The following is a 13,179-nucleotide window of genomic DNA, read 5'->3' as shown; positions in this document are numbered from 1 at the left end:
AAAAATGAAAGTTGTTCGACATGACGTAACGAATCTAGTTGCCAATTCCCGAAGGGCCCCGAACGCGATAACTCACTGAACTCGTGGTTCGATTGTTTAGGCCAGGAAGAAAAACAATAAATACAAAAAGAAGTGCAACACGAGGACTTCCCAGGAGGTCACCCATCCTAGTACTACTCTCGCCCAAGCACGCTTAGCTGCGGAGTTCTGATGGGATCCGGTGCATTAGTGCTGGTATGATCGCACCTGTCAAGTGTAGCAAGATCAATGCGTATATGGATTTGCAATTGGGCTTCAGTTTCAAAATGGTTGGACCCCGAACGCGATAACTCGCTACAGAACACTATTTCAGGATCGTTTTTCTAGGTACTTTAATTTTTTTATTTAGAGGGTCAGCAAGAAAAAAAAAAAAAAAAAAATAGCACGAAAAAGGTGAACTCGTGGTCATAACTTTTGATAGATTTTGGCATGGCAGTAATATTGAAAAATTCATTAAAAATAGGTAAAAAAATGATTTTTCATCCAAATTTTTTTCTGGTAACTCTATTGGGGGTATATTTGGCGGAGGAGTCCTCACAGGTTGGAAAACAACGAGAGATTTTGAGTTGCTGAGAATTTTTTGTGGAAAACTTCAAACGGCCATAACTTTTGATCGGGAAGTCGGATGGAGACGCGTAAAAAATGAAAGTTGTTCGACATGACGTAACGAATCTAGTTGCCAATTCCCGAAGGGCCCCGAACGCGATAACTCACTGAACTCGTGGTTCGATTGTTTAGGCCAGGAAGAAAAACAATAAATACAAAAAGAAGTGCAACACGAGGACTTCCCAGGAGGTCACCCATCCTAGTACTACTCTCGCCCAAGCACGCTTAGCTGCGGAGTTCTGATGGGATCCGGTGCATTAGTGCTGGTATGATCGCACCTGTCAAGTGTAGCAAGATCAATGCGTATATGGATTTGCAATTGGGCTTCAGTTTCAAAATGGTTGGACCCCGAACGCGATAACTCGCTACAGAACACTATTTCAGGATCGTTTTTCTAGGTACTTTAATTTTTTTATTTAGAGGGTCAGCAAGAAAAAAAAAAAAAAAAAAATAGCACGAAAAAGGTGAACTCGTGGTCATAACTTTTGATAGATTTTGGCATGGCAGTAATATTGAAAAATTCATTAAAAATAGGTAAAAAAATGATTTTTCATCCAAATTTTTTTCTGGTAACTCTATTGGGGGTATATTTGGCGGAGGAGTCCTCACAGGTTGGAAAACAACGAGAGATTTTGAGTTGCTGAGAATTTTTTGTGGAAAACTTCAAACGGCCATAACTTTTGATCGGGAAGTCGGATGGAGACGCGTAAAAAATGAAAGTTGTTCGACATGACGTAACGAATCTAGTTGCCAATTCCCGAAGGGCCCCGAACGCGATAACTCACTGAACTCGTGGTTCGATTGTTTAGGCCAGGAAGAAAAACAATAAATACAAAAAGAAGTGCAACACGAGGACTTCCCAGGAGGTCACCCATCCTAGTACTACTCTCGCCCAAGCACGCTTAGCTGCGGAGTTCTGATGGGATCCGGTGCATTAGTGCTGGTATGATCGCACCTGTCAAGTGTAGCAAGATCAATGCGTATATGGATTTGCAATTGGGCTTCAGTTTCAAAATGGTTGGACCCCGAACGCGATAACTCGCTACAGAACACTATTTCAGGATCGTTTTTCTAGGTACTTTAATTTTTTTATTTAGAGGGTCAGCAAGAAAAAAAAAAAAAAAAAATAGCACGAAAAAGGTGAACTCGTGGTCATAACTTTTGATAGATTTTGGCATGGCAGTAATATTGAAAAATTCATTAAAAATAGGTAAAAAAATGATTTTTCATCCAAATTTTTTTCTGGTAACTCTATTGGGGGTATATTTGGCGGAGGAGTCCTCACAGGTTGGAAAACAACGAGAGATTTTGAGTTGCTGAGAATTTTTTGTGGAAAACTTCAAACGGCCATAACTTTTGATCGGGAAGTCGGATGGAGACGCGTAAAAAATGAAAGTTGTTCGACATGACGTAACGAATCTAGTTGCCAATTCCCGAAGGGCCCCGAACGCGATAACTCACTGAACTCGTGGTTCGATTGTTTAGGCCAGGAAGAAAAACAATAAATACAAAAAGAAGTGCAACACGAGGACTTCCCAGGAGGTCACCCATCCTAGTACTACTCTCGCCCAAGCACGCTTAGCTGCGGAGTTCTGATGGGATCCGGTGCATTAGTGCTGGTATGATCGCACCTGTCAAGTGTAGCAAGATCAATGCGTATATGGATTTGCAATTGGGCTTCAGTTTCAAAATGGTTGGACCCCGAACGCGATAACTCGCTACAGAACACTATTTCAGGATCGTTTTTCTAGGTACTTTAATTTTTTTATTTAGAGGGTCAGCAAGAAAAAAAAAAAAAAAAAAATAGCACGAAAAAGGTGAACTCGTGGTCATAACTTTTGATAGATTTTGGCATGGCAGTAATATTGAAAAATTCATTAAAAATAGGTAAAAAAATGATTTTTCATCCAAATTTTTTTCTGGTAACTCTATTGGGGGTATATTTGGCGGAGGAGTCCTCACAGGTTGGAAAACAACGAGAGATTTTGAGTTGCTGAGAATTTTTTGTGGAAAACTTCAAACGGCCATAACTTTTGATCGGGAAGTCGGATGGAGACGCGTAAAAAATGAAAGTTGTTCGACATGACGTAACGAATCTAGTTGCCAATTCCCGAAGGGCCCCGAACGCGATAACTCACTGAACTCGTGGTTCGATTGTTTAGGCCAGGAAGAAAAACAATAAATACAAAAAGAAGTGCAACACGAGGACTTCCCAGGAGGTCACCCATCCTAGTACTACTCTCGCCCAAGCACGCTTAGCTGCGGAGTTCTGATGGGATCCGGTGCATTAGTGCTGGTATGATCGCACCTGTCAAGTGTAGCAAGATCAATGCGTATATGGATTTGCAATTGGGCTTCAGTTTCAAAATGGTTGGACCCCGAACGCGATAACTCGCTACAGAACACTATTTCAGGATCGTTTTTCTAGGTACTTTAATTTTTTTATTTAGAGGGTCAGCAAGAAAAAAAAAAAAAAAAAATAGCACGAAAAAGGTGAACTCGTGGTCATAACTTTTGATAGATTTTGGCATGGCAGTAATATTGAAAAATTCATTAAAAATAGGTAAAAAAATGATTTTTCATCCAAATTTTTTTCTGGTAACTCTATTGGGGGTATATTTGGCGGAGGAGTCCTCACAGGTTGGAAAACAACGAGAGATTTTGAGTTGCTGAGAATTTTTTGTGGAAAACTTCAAACGGCCATAACTTTTGATCGGGAAGTCGGATGGAGACGCGTAAAAAATGAAAGTTGTTCGACATGACGTAACGAATCTAGTTGCCAATTCCCGAAGGGCCCCGAACGCGATAACTCACTGAACTCGTGGTTCGATTGTTTAGGCCAGGAAGAAAAACAATAAATACAAAAAGAAGTGCAACACGAGGACTTCCCAGGAGGTCACCCATCCTAGTACTACTCTCGCCCAAGCACGCTTAGCTGCGGAGTTCTGATGGGATCCGGTGCATTAGTGCTGGTATGATCGCACCTGTCAAGTGTAGCAAGATCAATGCGTATATGGATTTGCAATTGGGCTTCAGTTTCAAAATGGTTGGACCCCGAACGCGATAACTCGCTACAGAACACTATTTCAGGATCGTTTTTCTAGGTACTTTAATTTTTTTATTTAGAGGGTCAGCAAGAAAAAAAAAAAAAAAAAATAGCACGAAAAAGGTGAACTCGTGGTCATAACTTTTGATAGATTTTGGCATGGCAGTAATATTGAAAAATTCATTAAAAATAGGTAAAAAAATGATTTTTCATCCAAATTTTTTTCTGGTAACTCTATTGGGGGTATATTTGGCGGAGGAGTCCTCACAGGTTGGAAAACAACGAGAGATTTTGAGTTGCTGAGAATTTTTTGTGGAAAACTTCAAACGGCCATAACTTTTGATCGGGAAGTCGGATGGAGACGCGTAAAAAATGAAAGTTGTTCGACATGACGTAACGAATCTAGTTGCCAATTCCCGAAGGGCCCCGAACGCGATAACTCACTGAACTCGTGGTTCGATTGTTTAGGCCAGGAAGAAAAACAATAAATACAAAAAGAAGTGCAACACGAGGACTTCCCAGGAGGTCACCCATCCTAGTACTACTCTCGCCCAAGCACGCTTAGCTGCGGAGTTCTGATGGGATCCGGTGCATTAGTGCTGGTATGATCGCACCTGTCAAGTGTAGCAAGATCAATGCGTATATGGATTTGCAATTGGGCTTCAGTTTCAAAATGGTTGGACCCCGAACGCGATAACTCGCTACAGAACACTATTTCAGGATCGTTTTTCTAGGTACTTTAATTTTTTTATTTAGAGGGTCAGCAAGAAAAAAAAAAAAAAAAAAATAGCACGAAAAAGGTGAACTCGTGGTCATAACTTTTGATAGATTTTGGCATGGCAGTAATATTGAAAAATTCATTAAAAATAGGTAAAAAAATGATTTTTCATCCAAATTTTTTTCTGGTAACTCTATTGGGGGTATATTTGGCGGAGGAGTCCTCACAGGTTGGAAAACAACGAGAGATTTTGAGTTGCTGAGAATTTTTTGTGGAAAACTTCAAACGGCCATAACTTTTGATCGGGAAGTCGGATGGAGACGCGTAAAAAATGAAAGTTGTTCGACATGACGTAACGAATCTAGTTGCCAATTCCCGAAGGGCCCCGAACGCGATAACTCACTGAACTCGTGGTTCGATTGTTTAGGCCAGGAAGAAAAACAATAAATACAAAAAGAAGTGCAACACGAGGACTTCCCAGGAGGTCACCCATCCTAGTACTACTCTCGCCCAAGCACGCTTAGCTGCGGAGTTCTGATGGGATCCGGTGCATTAGTGCTGGTATGATCGCACCTGTCAAGTGTAGCAAGATCAATGCGTATATGGATTTGCAATTGGGCTTCAGTTTCAAAATGGTTGGACCCCGAACGCGATAACTCGCTACAGAACACTATTTCAGGATCGTTTTTCTAGGTACTTTAATTTTTTTATTTAGAGGGTCAGCAAGAAAAAAAAAAAAAAAAAAATAGCACGAAAAAGGTGAACTCGTGGTCATAACTTTTGATAGATTTTGGCATGGCAGTAATATTGAAAAATTCATTAAAAATAGGTAAAAAAATGATTTTTCATCCAAATTTTTTTCTGGTAACTCTATTGGGGGTATATTTGGCGGAGGAGTCCTCACAGGTTGGAAAACAACGAGAGATTTTGAGTTGCTGAGAATTTTTTGTGGAAAACTTCAAACGGCCATAACTTTTGATCGGGAAGTCGGATGGAGACGCGTAAAAAATGAAAGTTGTTCGACATGACGTAACGAATCTAGTTGCCAATTCCCGAAGGGCCCCGAACGCGATAACTCACTGAACTCGTGGTTCGATTGTTTAGGCCAGGAAGAAAAACAATAAATACAAAAAGAAGTGCAACACGAGGACTTCCCAGGAGGTCACCCATCCTAGTACTACTCTCGCCCAAGCACGCTTAGCTGCGGAGTTCTGATGGGATCCGGTGCATTAGTGCTGGTATGATCGCACCTGTCAAGTGTAGCAAGATCAATGCGTATATGGATTTGCAATTGGGCTTCAGTTTCAAAATGGTTGGACCCCGAACGCGATAACTCGCTACAGAACACTATTTCAGGATCGTTTTTCTAGGTACTTTAATTTTTTTATTTAGAGGGTCAGCAAGAAAAAAAAAAAAAAAAAAATAGCACGAAAAAGGTGAACTCGTGGTCATAACTTTTGATAGATTTTGGCATGGCAGTAATATTGAAAAATTCATTAAAAATAGGTAAAAAAATGATTTTTCATCCAAATTTTTTTCTGGTAACTCTATTGGGGGTATATTTGGCGGAGGAGTCCTCACAGGTTGGAAAACAACGAGAGATTTTGAGTTGCTGAGAATTTTTTGTGGAAAACTTCAAACGGCCATAACTTTTGATCGGGAAGTCGGATGGAGACGCGTAAAAAATGAAAGTTGTTCGACATGACGTAACGAATCTAGTTGCCAATTCCCGAAGGGCCCCGAACGCGATAACTCACTGAACTCGTGGTTCGATTGTTTAGGCCAGGAAGAAAAACAATAAATACAAAAAGAAGTGCAACACGAGGACTTCCCAGGAGGTCACCCATCCTAGTACTACTCTCGCCCAAGCACGCTTAGCTGCGGAGTTCTGATGGGATCCGGTGCATTAGTGCTGGTATGATCGCACCTGTCAAGTGTAGCAAGATCAATGCGTATATGGATTTGCAATTGGGCTTCAGTTTCAAAATGGTTGGACCCCGAACGCGATAACTCGCTACAGAACACTATTTCAGGATCGTTTTTCTAGGTACTTTAATTTTTTTATTTAGAGGGTCAGCAAGAAAAAAAAAAAAAAAAAAATAGCACGAAAAAGGTGAACTCGTGGTCATAACTTTTGATAGATTTTGGCATGGCAGTAATATTGAAAAATTCATTAAAAATAGGTAAAAAAATGATTTTTCATCCAAATTTTTTTCTGGTAACTCTATTGGGGGTATATTTGGCGGAGGAGTCCTCACAGGTTGGAAAACAACGAGAGATTTTGAGTTGCTGAGAATTTTTTGTGGAAAACTTCAAACGGCCATAACTTTTGATCGGGAAGTCGGATGGAGACGCGTAAAAAATGAAAGTTGTTCGACATGACGTAACGAATCTAGTTGCCAATTCCCGAAGGGCCCCGAACGCGATAACTCACTGAACTCGTGGTTCGATTGTTTAGGCCAGGAAGAAAAACAATAAATACAAAAAGAAGTGCAACACGAGGACTTCCCAGGAGGTCACCCATCCTAGTACTACTCTCGCCCAAGCACGCTTAGCTGCGGAGTTCTGATGGGATCCGGTGCATTAGTGCTGGTATGATCGCACCTGTCAAGTGTAGCAAGATCAATGCGTATATGGATTTGCAATTGGGCTTCAGTTTCAAAATGGTTGGACCCCGAACGCGATAACTCGCTACAGAACACTATTTCAGGATCGTTTTTCTAGGTACTTTAATTTTTTTATTTAGAGGGTCAGCAAGAAAAAAAAAAAAAAAAAATAGCACGAAAAAGGTGAACTCGTGGTCATAACTTTTGATAGATTTTGGCATGGCAGTAATATTGAAAAATTCATTAAAAATAGGTAAAAAAATGATTTTTCATCCAAATTTTTTTCTGGTAACTCTATTGGGGGTATATTTGGCGGAGGAGTCCTCACAGGTTGGAAAACAACGAGAGATTTTGAGTTGCTGAGAATTTTTTGTGGAAAACTTCAAACGGCCATAACTTTTGATCGGGAAGTCGGATGGAGACGCGTAAAAAATGAAAGTTGTTCGACATGACGTAACGAATCTAGTTGCCAATTCCCGAAGGGCCCCGAACGCGATAACTCACTGAACTCGTGGTTCGATTGTTTAGGCCAGGAAGAAAAACAATAAATACAAAAAGAAGTGCAACACGAGGACTTCCCAGGAGGTCACCCATCCTAGTACTACTCTCGCCCAAGCACGCTTAGCTGCGGAGTTCTGATGGGATCCGGTGCATTAGTGCTGGTATGATCGCACCTGTCAAGTGTAGCAAGATCAATGCGTATATGGATTTGCAATTGGGCTTCAGTTTCAAAATGGTTGGACCCCGAACGCGATAACTCGCTACAGAACACTATTTCAGGATCGTTTTTCTAGGTACTTTAATTTTTTTATTTAGAGGGTCAGCAAGAAAAAAAAAAAAAAAAAAATAGCACGAAAAAGGTGAACTCGTGGTCATAACTTTTGATAGATTTTGGCATGGCAGTAATATTGAAAAATTCATTAAAAATAGGTAAAAAAATGATTTTTCATCCAAATTTTTTTCTGGTAACTCTATTGGGGGTATATTTGGCGGAGGAGTCCTCACAGGTTGGAAAACAACGAGAGATTTTGAGTTGCTGAGAATTTTTTGTGGAAAACTTCAAACGGCCATAACTTTTGATCGGGAAGTCGGATGGAGACGCGTAAAAAATGAAAGTTGTTCGACATGACGTAACGAATCTAGTTGCCAATTCCCGAAGGGCCCCGAACGCGATAACTCACTGAACTCGTGGTTCGATTGTTTAGGCCAGGAAGAAAAACAATAAATACAAAAAGAAGTGCAACACGAGGACTTCCCAGGAGGTCACCCATCCTAGTACTACTCTCGCCCAAGCACGCTTAGCTGCGGAGTTCTGATGGGATCCGGTGCATTAGTGCTGGTATGATCGCACCTGTCAAGTGTAGCAAGATCAATGCGTATATGGATTTGCAATTGGGCTTCAGTTTCAAAATGGTTGGACCCCGAACGCGATAACTCGCTACAGAACACTATTTCAGGATCGTTTTTCTAGGTACTTTAATTTTTTTATTTAGAGGGTCAGCAAGAAAAAAAAAAAAAAAAAATAGCACGAAAAAGGTGAACTCGTGGTCATAACTTTTGATAGATTTTGGCATGGCAGTAATATTGAAAAATTCATTAAAAATAGGTAAAAAAATGATTTTTCATCCAAATTTTTTTCTGGTAACTCTATTGGGGGTATATTTGGCGGAGGAGTCCTCACAGGTTGGAAAACAACGAGAGATTTTGAGTTGCTGAGAATTTTTTGTGGAAAACTTCAAACGGCCATAACTTTTGATCGGGAAGTCGGATGGAGACGCGTAAAAAATGAAAGTTGTTCGACATGACGTAACGAATCTAGTTGCCAATTCCCGAAGGGCCCCGAACGCGATAACTCACTGAACTCGTGGTTCGATTGTTTAGGCCAGGAAGAAAAACAATAAATACAAAAAGAAGTGCAACACGAGGACTTCCCAGGAGGTCACCCATCCTAGTACTACTCTCGCCCAAGCACGCTTAGCTGCGGAGTTCTGATGGGATCCGGTGCATTAGTGCTGGTATGATCGCACCTGTCAAGTGTAGCAAGATCAATGCGTATATGGATTTGCAATTGGGCTTCAGTTTCAAAATGGTTGGACCCCGAACGCGATAACTCGCTACAGAACACTATTTCAGGATCGTTTTTCTAGGTACTTTAATTTTTTTATTTAGAGGGTCAGCAAGAAAAAAAAAAAAAAAAAATAGCACGAAAAAGGTGAACTCGTGGTCATAACTTTTGATAGATTTTGGCATGGCAGTAATATTGAAAAATTCATTAAAAATAGGTAAAAAAATGATTTTTCATCCAAATTTTTTTCTGGTAACTCTATTGGGGGTATATTTGGCGGAGGAGTCCTCACAGGTTGGAAAACAACGAGAGATTTTGAGTTGCTGAGAATTTTTTGTGGAAAACTTCAAACGGCCATAACTTTTGATCGGGAAGTCGGATGGAGACGCGTAAAAAATGAAAGTTGTTCGACATGACGTAACGAATCTAGTTGCCAATTCCCGAAGGGCCCCGAACGCGATAACTCACTGAACTCGTGGTTCGATTGTTTAGGCCAGGAAGAAAAACAATAAATACAAAAAGAAGTGCAACACGAGGACTTCCCAGGAGGTCACCCATCCTAGTACTACTCTCGCCCAAGCACGCTTAGCTGCGGAGTTCTGATGGGATCCGGTGCATTAGTGCTGGTATGATCGCACCTGTCAAGTGTAGCAAGATCAATGCGTATATGGATTTGCAATTGGGCTTCAGTTTCAAAATGGTTGGACCCCGAACGCGATAACTCGCTACAGAACACTATTTCAGGATCGTTTTTCTAGGTACTTTAATTTTTTTATTTAGAGGGTCAGCAAGAAAAAAAAAAAAAAAAAAATAGCACGAAAAAGGTGAACTCGTGGTCATAACTTTTGATAGATTTTGGCATGGCAGTAATATTGAAAAATTCATTAAAAATAGGTAAAAAAATGATTTTTCATCCAAATTTTTTTCTGGTAACTCTATTGGGGGTATATTTGGCGGAGGAGTCCTCACAGGTTGGAAAACAACGAGAGATTTTGAGTTGCTGAGAATTTTTTGTGGAAAACTTCAAACGGCCATAACTTTTGATCGGGAAGTCGGATGGAGACGCGTAAAAAATGAAAGTTGTTCGACATGACGTAACGAATCTAGTTGCCAATTCCCGAAGGGCCCCGAACGCGATAACTCACTGAACTCGTGGTTCGATTGTTTAGGCCAGGAAGAAAAACAATAAATACAAAAAGAAGTGCAACACGAGGACTTCCCAGGAGGTCACCCATCCTAGTACTACTCTCGCCCAAGCACGCTTAGCTGCGGAGTTCTGATGGGATCCGGTGCATTAGTGCTGGTATGATCGCACCTGTCAAGTGTAGCAAGATCAATGCGTATATGGATTTGCAATTGGGCTTCAGTTTCAAAATGGTTGGACCCCGAACGCGATAACTCGCTACAGAACACTATTTCAGGATCGTTTTTCTAGGTACTTTAATTTTTTTATTTAGAGGGTCAGCAAGAAAAAAAAAAAAAAAAAAATAGCACGAAAAAGGTGAACTCGTGGTCATAACTTTTGATAGATTTTGGCATGGCAGTAATATTGAAAAATTCATTAAAAATAGGTAAAAAAATGATTTTTCATCCAAATTTTTTTCTGGTAACTCTATTGGGGGTATATTTGGCGGAGGAGTCCTCACAGGTTGGAAAACAACGAGAGATTTTGAGTTGCTGAGAATTTTTTGTGGAAAACTTCAAACGGCCATAACTTTTGATCGGGAAGTCGGATGGAGACGCGTAAAAAATGAAAGTTGTTCGACATGACGTAACGAATCTAGTTGCCAATTCCCGAAGGGCCCCGAACGCGATAACTCACTGAACTCGTGGTTCGATTGTTTAGGCCAGGAAGAAAAACAATAAATACAAAAAGAAGTGCAACACGAGGACTTCCCAGGAGGTCACCCATCCTAGTACTACTCTCGCCCAAGCACGCTTAGCTGCGGAGTTCTGATGGGATCCGGTGCATTAGTGCTGGTATGATCGCACCTGTCAAGTGTAGCAAGATCAATGCGTATATGGATTTGCAATTGGGCTTCAGTTTCAAAATGGTTGGACCCCGAACGCGATAACTCGCTACAGAACACTATTTCAGGATCGTTTTTCTAGGTACTTTAATTTTTTTATTTAGAGGGTCAGCAAGAAAAAAAAAAAAAAAAAAATAGCACGAAAAAGGTGAACTCGTGGTCATAACTTTTGATAGATTTTGGCATGGCAGTAATATTGAAAAATTCATTAAAAATAGGTAAAAAAATGATTTTTCATCCAAATTTTTTTCTGGTAACTCTATTGGGGGTATATTTGGCGGAGGAGTCCTCACAGGTTGGAAAACAACGAGAGATTTTGAGTTGCTGAGAATTTTTTGTGGAAAACTTCAAACGGCCATAACTTTTGATCGGGAAGTCGGATGGAGACGCGTAAAAAATGAAAGTTGTTCGACATGACGTAACGAATCTAGTTGCCAATTCCCGAAGGGCCCCGAACGCGATAACTCACTGAACTCGTGGTTCGATTGTTTAGGCCAGGAAGAAAAACAATAAATACAAAAAGAAGTGCAACACGAGGACTTCCCAGGAGGTCACCCATCCTAGTACTACTCTCGCCCAAGCACGCTTAGCTGCGGAGTTCTGATGGGATCCGGTGCATTAGTGCTGGTATGATCGCACCTGTCAAGTGTAGCAAGATCAATGCGTATATGGATTTGCAATTGGGCTTCAGTTTCAAAATGGTTGGACCCCGAACGCGATAACTCGCTACAGAACACTATTTCAGGATCGTTTTTCTAGGTACTTTAATTTTTTTATTTAGAGGGTCAGCAAGAAAAAAAAAAAAAAAAAAATAGCACGAAAAAGGTGAACTCGTGGTCATAACTTTTGATAGATTTTGGCATGGCAGTAATATTGAAAAATTCATTAAAAATAGGTAAAAAAATGATTTTTCATCCAAATTTTTTTCTGGTAACTCTATTGGGGGTATATTTGGCGGAGGAGTCCTCACAGGTTGGAAAACAACGAGAGATTTTGAGTTGCTGAGAATTTTTTGTGGAAAACTTCAAACGGCCATAACTTTTGATCGGGAAGTCGGATGGAGACGCGTAAAAAATGAAAGTTGTTCGACATGACGTAACGAATCTAGTTGCCAATTCCCGAAGGGCCCCGAACGCGATAACTCACTGAACTCGTGGTTCGATTGTTTAGGCCAGGAAGAAAAACAATAAATACAAAAAGAAGTGCAACACGAGGACTTCCCAGGAGGTCACCCATCCTAGTACTACTCTCGCCCAAGCACGCTTAGCTGCGGAGTTCTGATGGGATCCGGTGCATTAGTGCTGGTATGATCGCACCTGTCAAGTGTAGCAAGATCAATGCGTATATGGATTTGCAATTGGGCTTCAGTTTCAAAATGGTTGGACCCCGAACGCGATAACTCGCTACAGAACACTATTTCAGGATCGTTTTTCTAGGTACTTTAATTTTTTTATTTAGAGGGTCAGCAAGAAAAAAAAAAAAAAAAAAATAGCACGAAAAAGGTGAACTCGTGGTCATAACTTTTGATAGATTTTGGCATGGCAGTAATATTGAAAAATTCATTAAAAATAGGTAAAAAAATGATTTTTCATCCAAATTTTTTTCTGGTAACTCTATTGGGGGTATATTTGGCGGAGGAGTCCTCACAGGTTGGAAAACAACGAGAGATTTTGAGTTGCTGAGAATTTTTTGTGGAAAACTTCAAACGGCCATAACTTTTGATCGGGAAGTCGGATGGAGACGCGTAAAAAATGAAAGTTGTTCGACATGACGTAACGAATCTAGTTGCCAATTCCCGAAGGGCCCCGAACGCGATAACTCACTGAACTCGTGGTTCGATTGTTTAGGCCAGGAAGAAAAACAATAAATACAAAAAGAAGTGCAACACGAGGACTTCCCAGGAGGTCACCCATCCTAGTACTACTCTCGCCCAAGCACGCTTAGCTGCGGAGTTCTGATGGGATCCGGTGCATTAGTGCTGGTATGATCGCACCTGTCAAGTGTAGCAAGATCAATGCGTATATGGATTTGCAATTGGGCTTCAGTTTCAAAATGGTTGGACCCCGAAC

At 40.6% G+C, this 13,179-nt stretch overlaps 20 non-coding genes across 20 annotated transcripts; all 20 read right to left on the bottom strand.

Annotated features, from left to right (window-relative positions):
• Positions 1–129: 129 nt before the first annotated feature.
• Positions 130–248, bottom strand: LOC150026396 (5S ribosomal RNA). The gene has a single exon (XR_016522528.1). It is a non-coding gene; the product is annotated as a 5S ribosomal RNA (ribosomal RNA).
• Positions 249–806: 558 nt separating this feature from the next.
• On the bottom strand, positions 807–925 carry LOC150026395 (5S ribosomal RNA). Its single transcript, XR_016522527.1, has one exon. It is a non-coding gene; the product is annotated as a 5S ribosomal RNA (ribosomal RNA).
• Positions 926–1,483: 558 nt separating this feature from the next.
• LOC150026394 (5S ribosomal RNA) lies at positions 1,484–1,602 on the bottom strand. Its single transcript, XR_016522526.1, has one exon. It is a non-coding gene; the product is annotated as a 5S ribosomal RNA (ribosomal RNA).
• Positions 1,603–2,159: 557 nt separating this feature from the next.
• LOC150026393 (5S ribosomal RNA) lies at positions 2,160–2,278 on the bottom strand. Its single transcript, XR_016522525.1, has one exon. It is a non-coding gene; the product is annotated as a 5S ribosomal RNA (ribosomal RNA).
• A 558-nt stretch (positions 2,279–2,836) lies between these two features.
• On the bottom strand, positions 2,837–2,955 carry LOC150026392 (5S ribosomal RNA). Its single transcript, XR_016522524.1, has one exon. It is a non-coding gene; the product is annotated as a 5S ribosomal RNA (ribosomal RNA).
• Positions 2,956–3,512: 557 nt separating this feature from the next.
• Positions 3,513–3,631, bottom strand: LOC150026391 (5S ribosomal RNA). The gene has a single exon (XR_016522523.1). It is a non-coding gene; the product is annotated as a 5S ribosomal RNA (ribosomal RNA).
• Positions 3,632–4,188: 557 nt separating this feature from the next.
• LOC150026390 (5S ribosomal RNA) lies at positions 4,189–4,307 on the bottom strand. Its single transcript, XR_016522522.1, has one exon. It is a non-coding gene; the product is annotated as a 5S ribosomal RNA (ribosomal RNA).
• A 558-nt stretch (positions 4,308–4,865) lies between these two features.
• Positions 4,866–4,984, bottom strand: LOC150026389 (5S ribosomal RNA). The gene has a single exon (XR_016522521.1). It is a non-coding gene; the product is annotated as a 5S ribosomal RNA (ribosomal RNA).
• A 558-nt stretch (positions 4,985–5,542) lies between these two features.
• LOC150026388 (5S ribosomal RNA) lies at positions 5,543–5,661 on the bottom strand. Its single transcript, XR_016522520.1, has one exon. It is a non-coding gene; the product is annotated as a 5S ribosomal RNA (ribosomal RNA).
• Positions 5,662–6,219: 558 nt separating this feature from the next.
• Positions 6,220–6,338, bottom strand: LOC150026387 (5S ribosomal RNA). Its single transcript, XR_016522519.1, has one exon. It is a non-coding gene; the product is annotated as a 5S ribosomal RNA (ribosomal RNA).
• A 558-nt stretch (positions 6,339–6,896) lies between these two features.
• On the bottom strand, positions 6,897–7,015 carry LOC150026386 (5S ribosomal RNA). Its single transcript, XR_016522518.1, has one exon. It is a non-coding gene; the product is annotated as a 5S ribosomal RNA (ribosomal RNA).
• A 557-nt stretch (positions 7,016–7,572) lies between these two features.
• LOC150026385 (5S ribosomal RNA) lies at positions 7,573–7,691 on the bottom strand. The gene has a single exon (XR_016522517.1). It is a non-coding gene; the product is annotated as a 5S ribosomal RNA (ribosomal RNA).
• Positions 7,692–8,249: 558 nt separating this feature from the next.
• On the bottom strand, positions 8,250–8,368 carry LOC150026384 (5S ribosomal RNA). Its single transcript, XR_016522516.1, has one exon. It is a non-coding gene; the product is annotated as a 5S ribosomal RNA (ribosomal RNA).
• Positions 8,369–8,925: 557 nt separating this feature from the next.
• On the bottom strand, positions 8,926–9,044 carry LOC150026383 (5S ribosomal RNA). Its single transcript, XR_016522515.1, has one exon. It is a non-coding gene; the product is annotated as a 5S ribosomal RNA (ribosomal RNA).
• Positions 9,045–9,601: 557 nt separating this feature from the next.
• On the bottom strand, positions 9,602–9,720 carry LOC150026382 (5S ribosomal RNA). Its single transcript, XR_016522514.1, has one exon. It is a non-coding gene; the product is annotated as a 5S ribosomal RNA (ribosomal RNA).
• A 558-nt stretch (positions 9,721–10,278) lies between these two features.
• LOC150026381 (5S ribosomal RNA) lies at positions 10,279–10,397 on the bottom strand. The gene has a single exon (XR_016522513.1). It is a non-coding gene; the product is annotated as a 5S ribosomal RNA (ribosomal RNA).
• A 558-nt stretch (positions 10,398–10,955) lies between these two features.
• LOC150026380 (5S ribosomal RNA) lies at positions 10,956–11,074 on the bottom strand. The gene has a single exon (XR_016522512.1). It is a non-coding gene; the product is annotated as a 5S ribosomal RNA (ribosomal RNA).
• A 558-nt stretch (positions 11,075–11,632) lies between these two features.
• On the bottom strand, positions 11,633–11,751 carry LOC150026379 (5S ribosomal RNA). The gene has a single exon (XR_016522511.1). It is a non-coding gene; the product is annotated as a 5S ribosomal RNA (ribosomal RNA).
• A 558-nt stretch (positions 11,752–12,309) lies between these two features.
• LOC150026378 (5S ribosomal RNA) lies at positions 12,310–12,428 on the bottom strand. Its single transcript, XR_016522510.1, has one exon. It is a non-coding gene; the product is annotated as a 5S ribosomal RNA (ribosomal RNA).
• A 558-nt stretch (positions 12,429–12,986) lies between these two features.
• On the bottom strand, positions 12,987–13,105 carry LOC150026377 (5S ribosomal RNA). Its single transcript, XR_016522509.1, has one exon. It is a non-coding gene; the product is annotated as a 5S ribosomal RNA (ribosomal RNA).
• Positions 13,106–13,179: the final 74 nt, after the last annotated feature.

This window comes from Phaseolus vulgaris, chromosome 6 (assembly GCF_051622355.1).
Source record: "Phaseolus vulgaris cultivar YP4 chromosome 6, ASM5162235v1, whole genome shotgun sequence".
NCBI lineage: Eukaryota > Viridiplantae > Streptophyta > Magnoliopsida > Fabales > Fabaceae > Phaseolus > Phaseolus vulgaris.
Note: the sequence above shows the minus strand (reverse complement) of the source record. Positions and strands in the feature narration are given on the sequence as shown.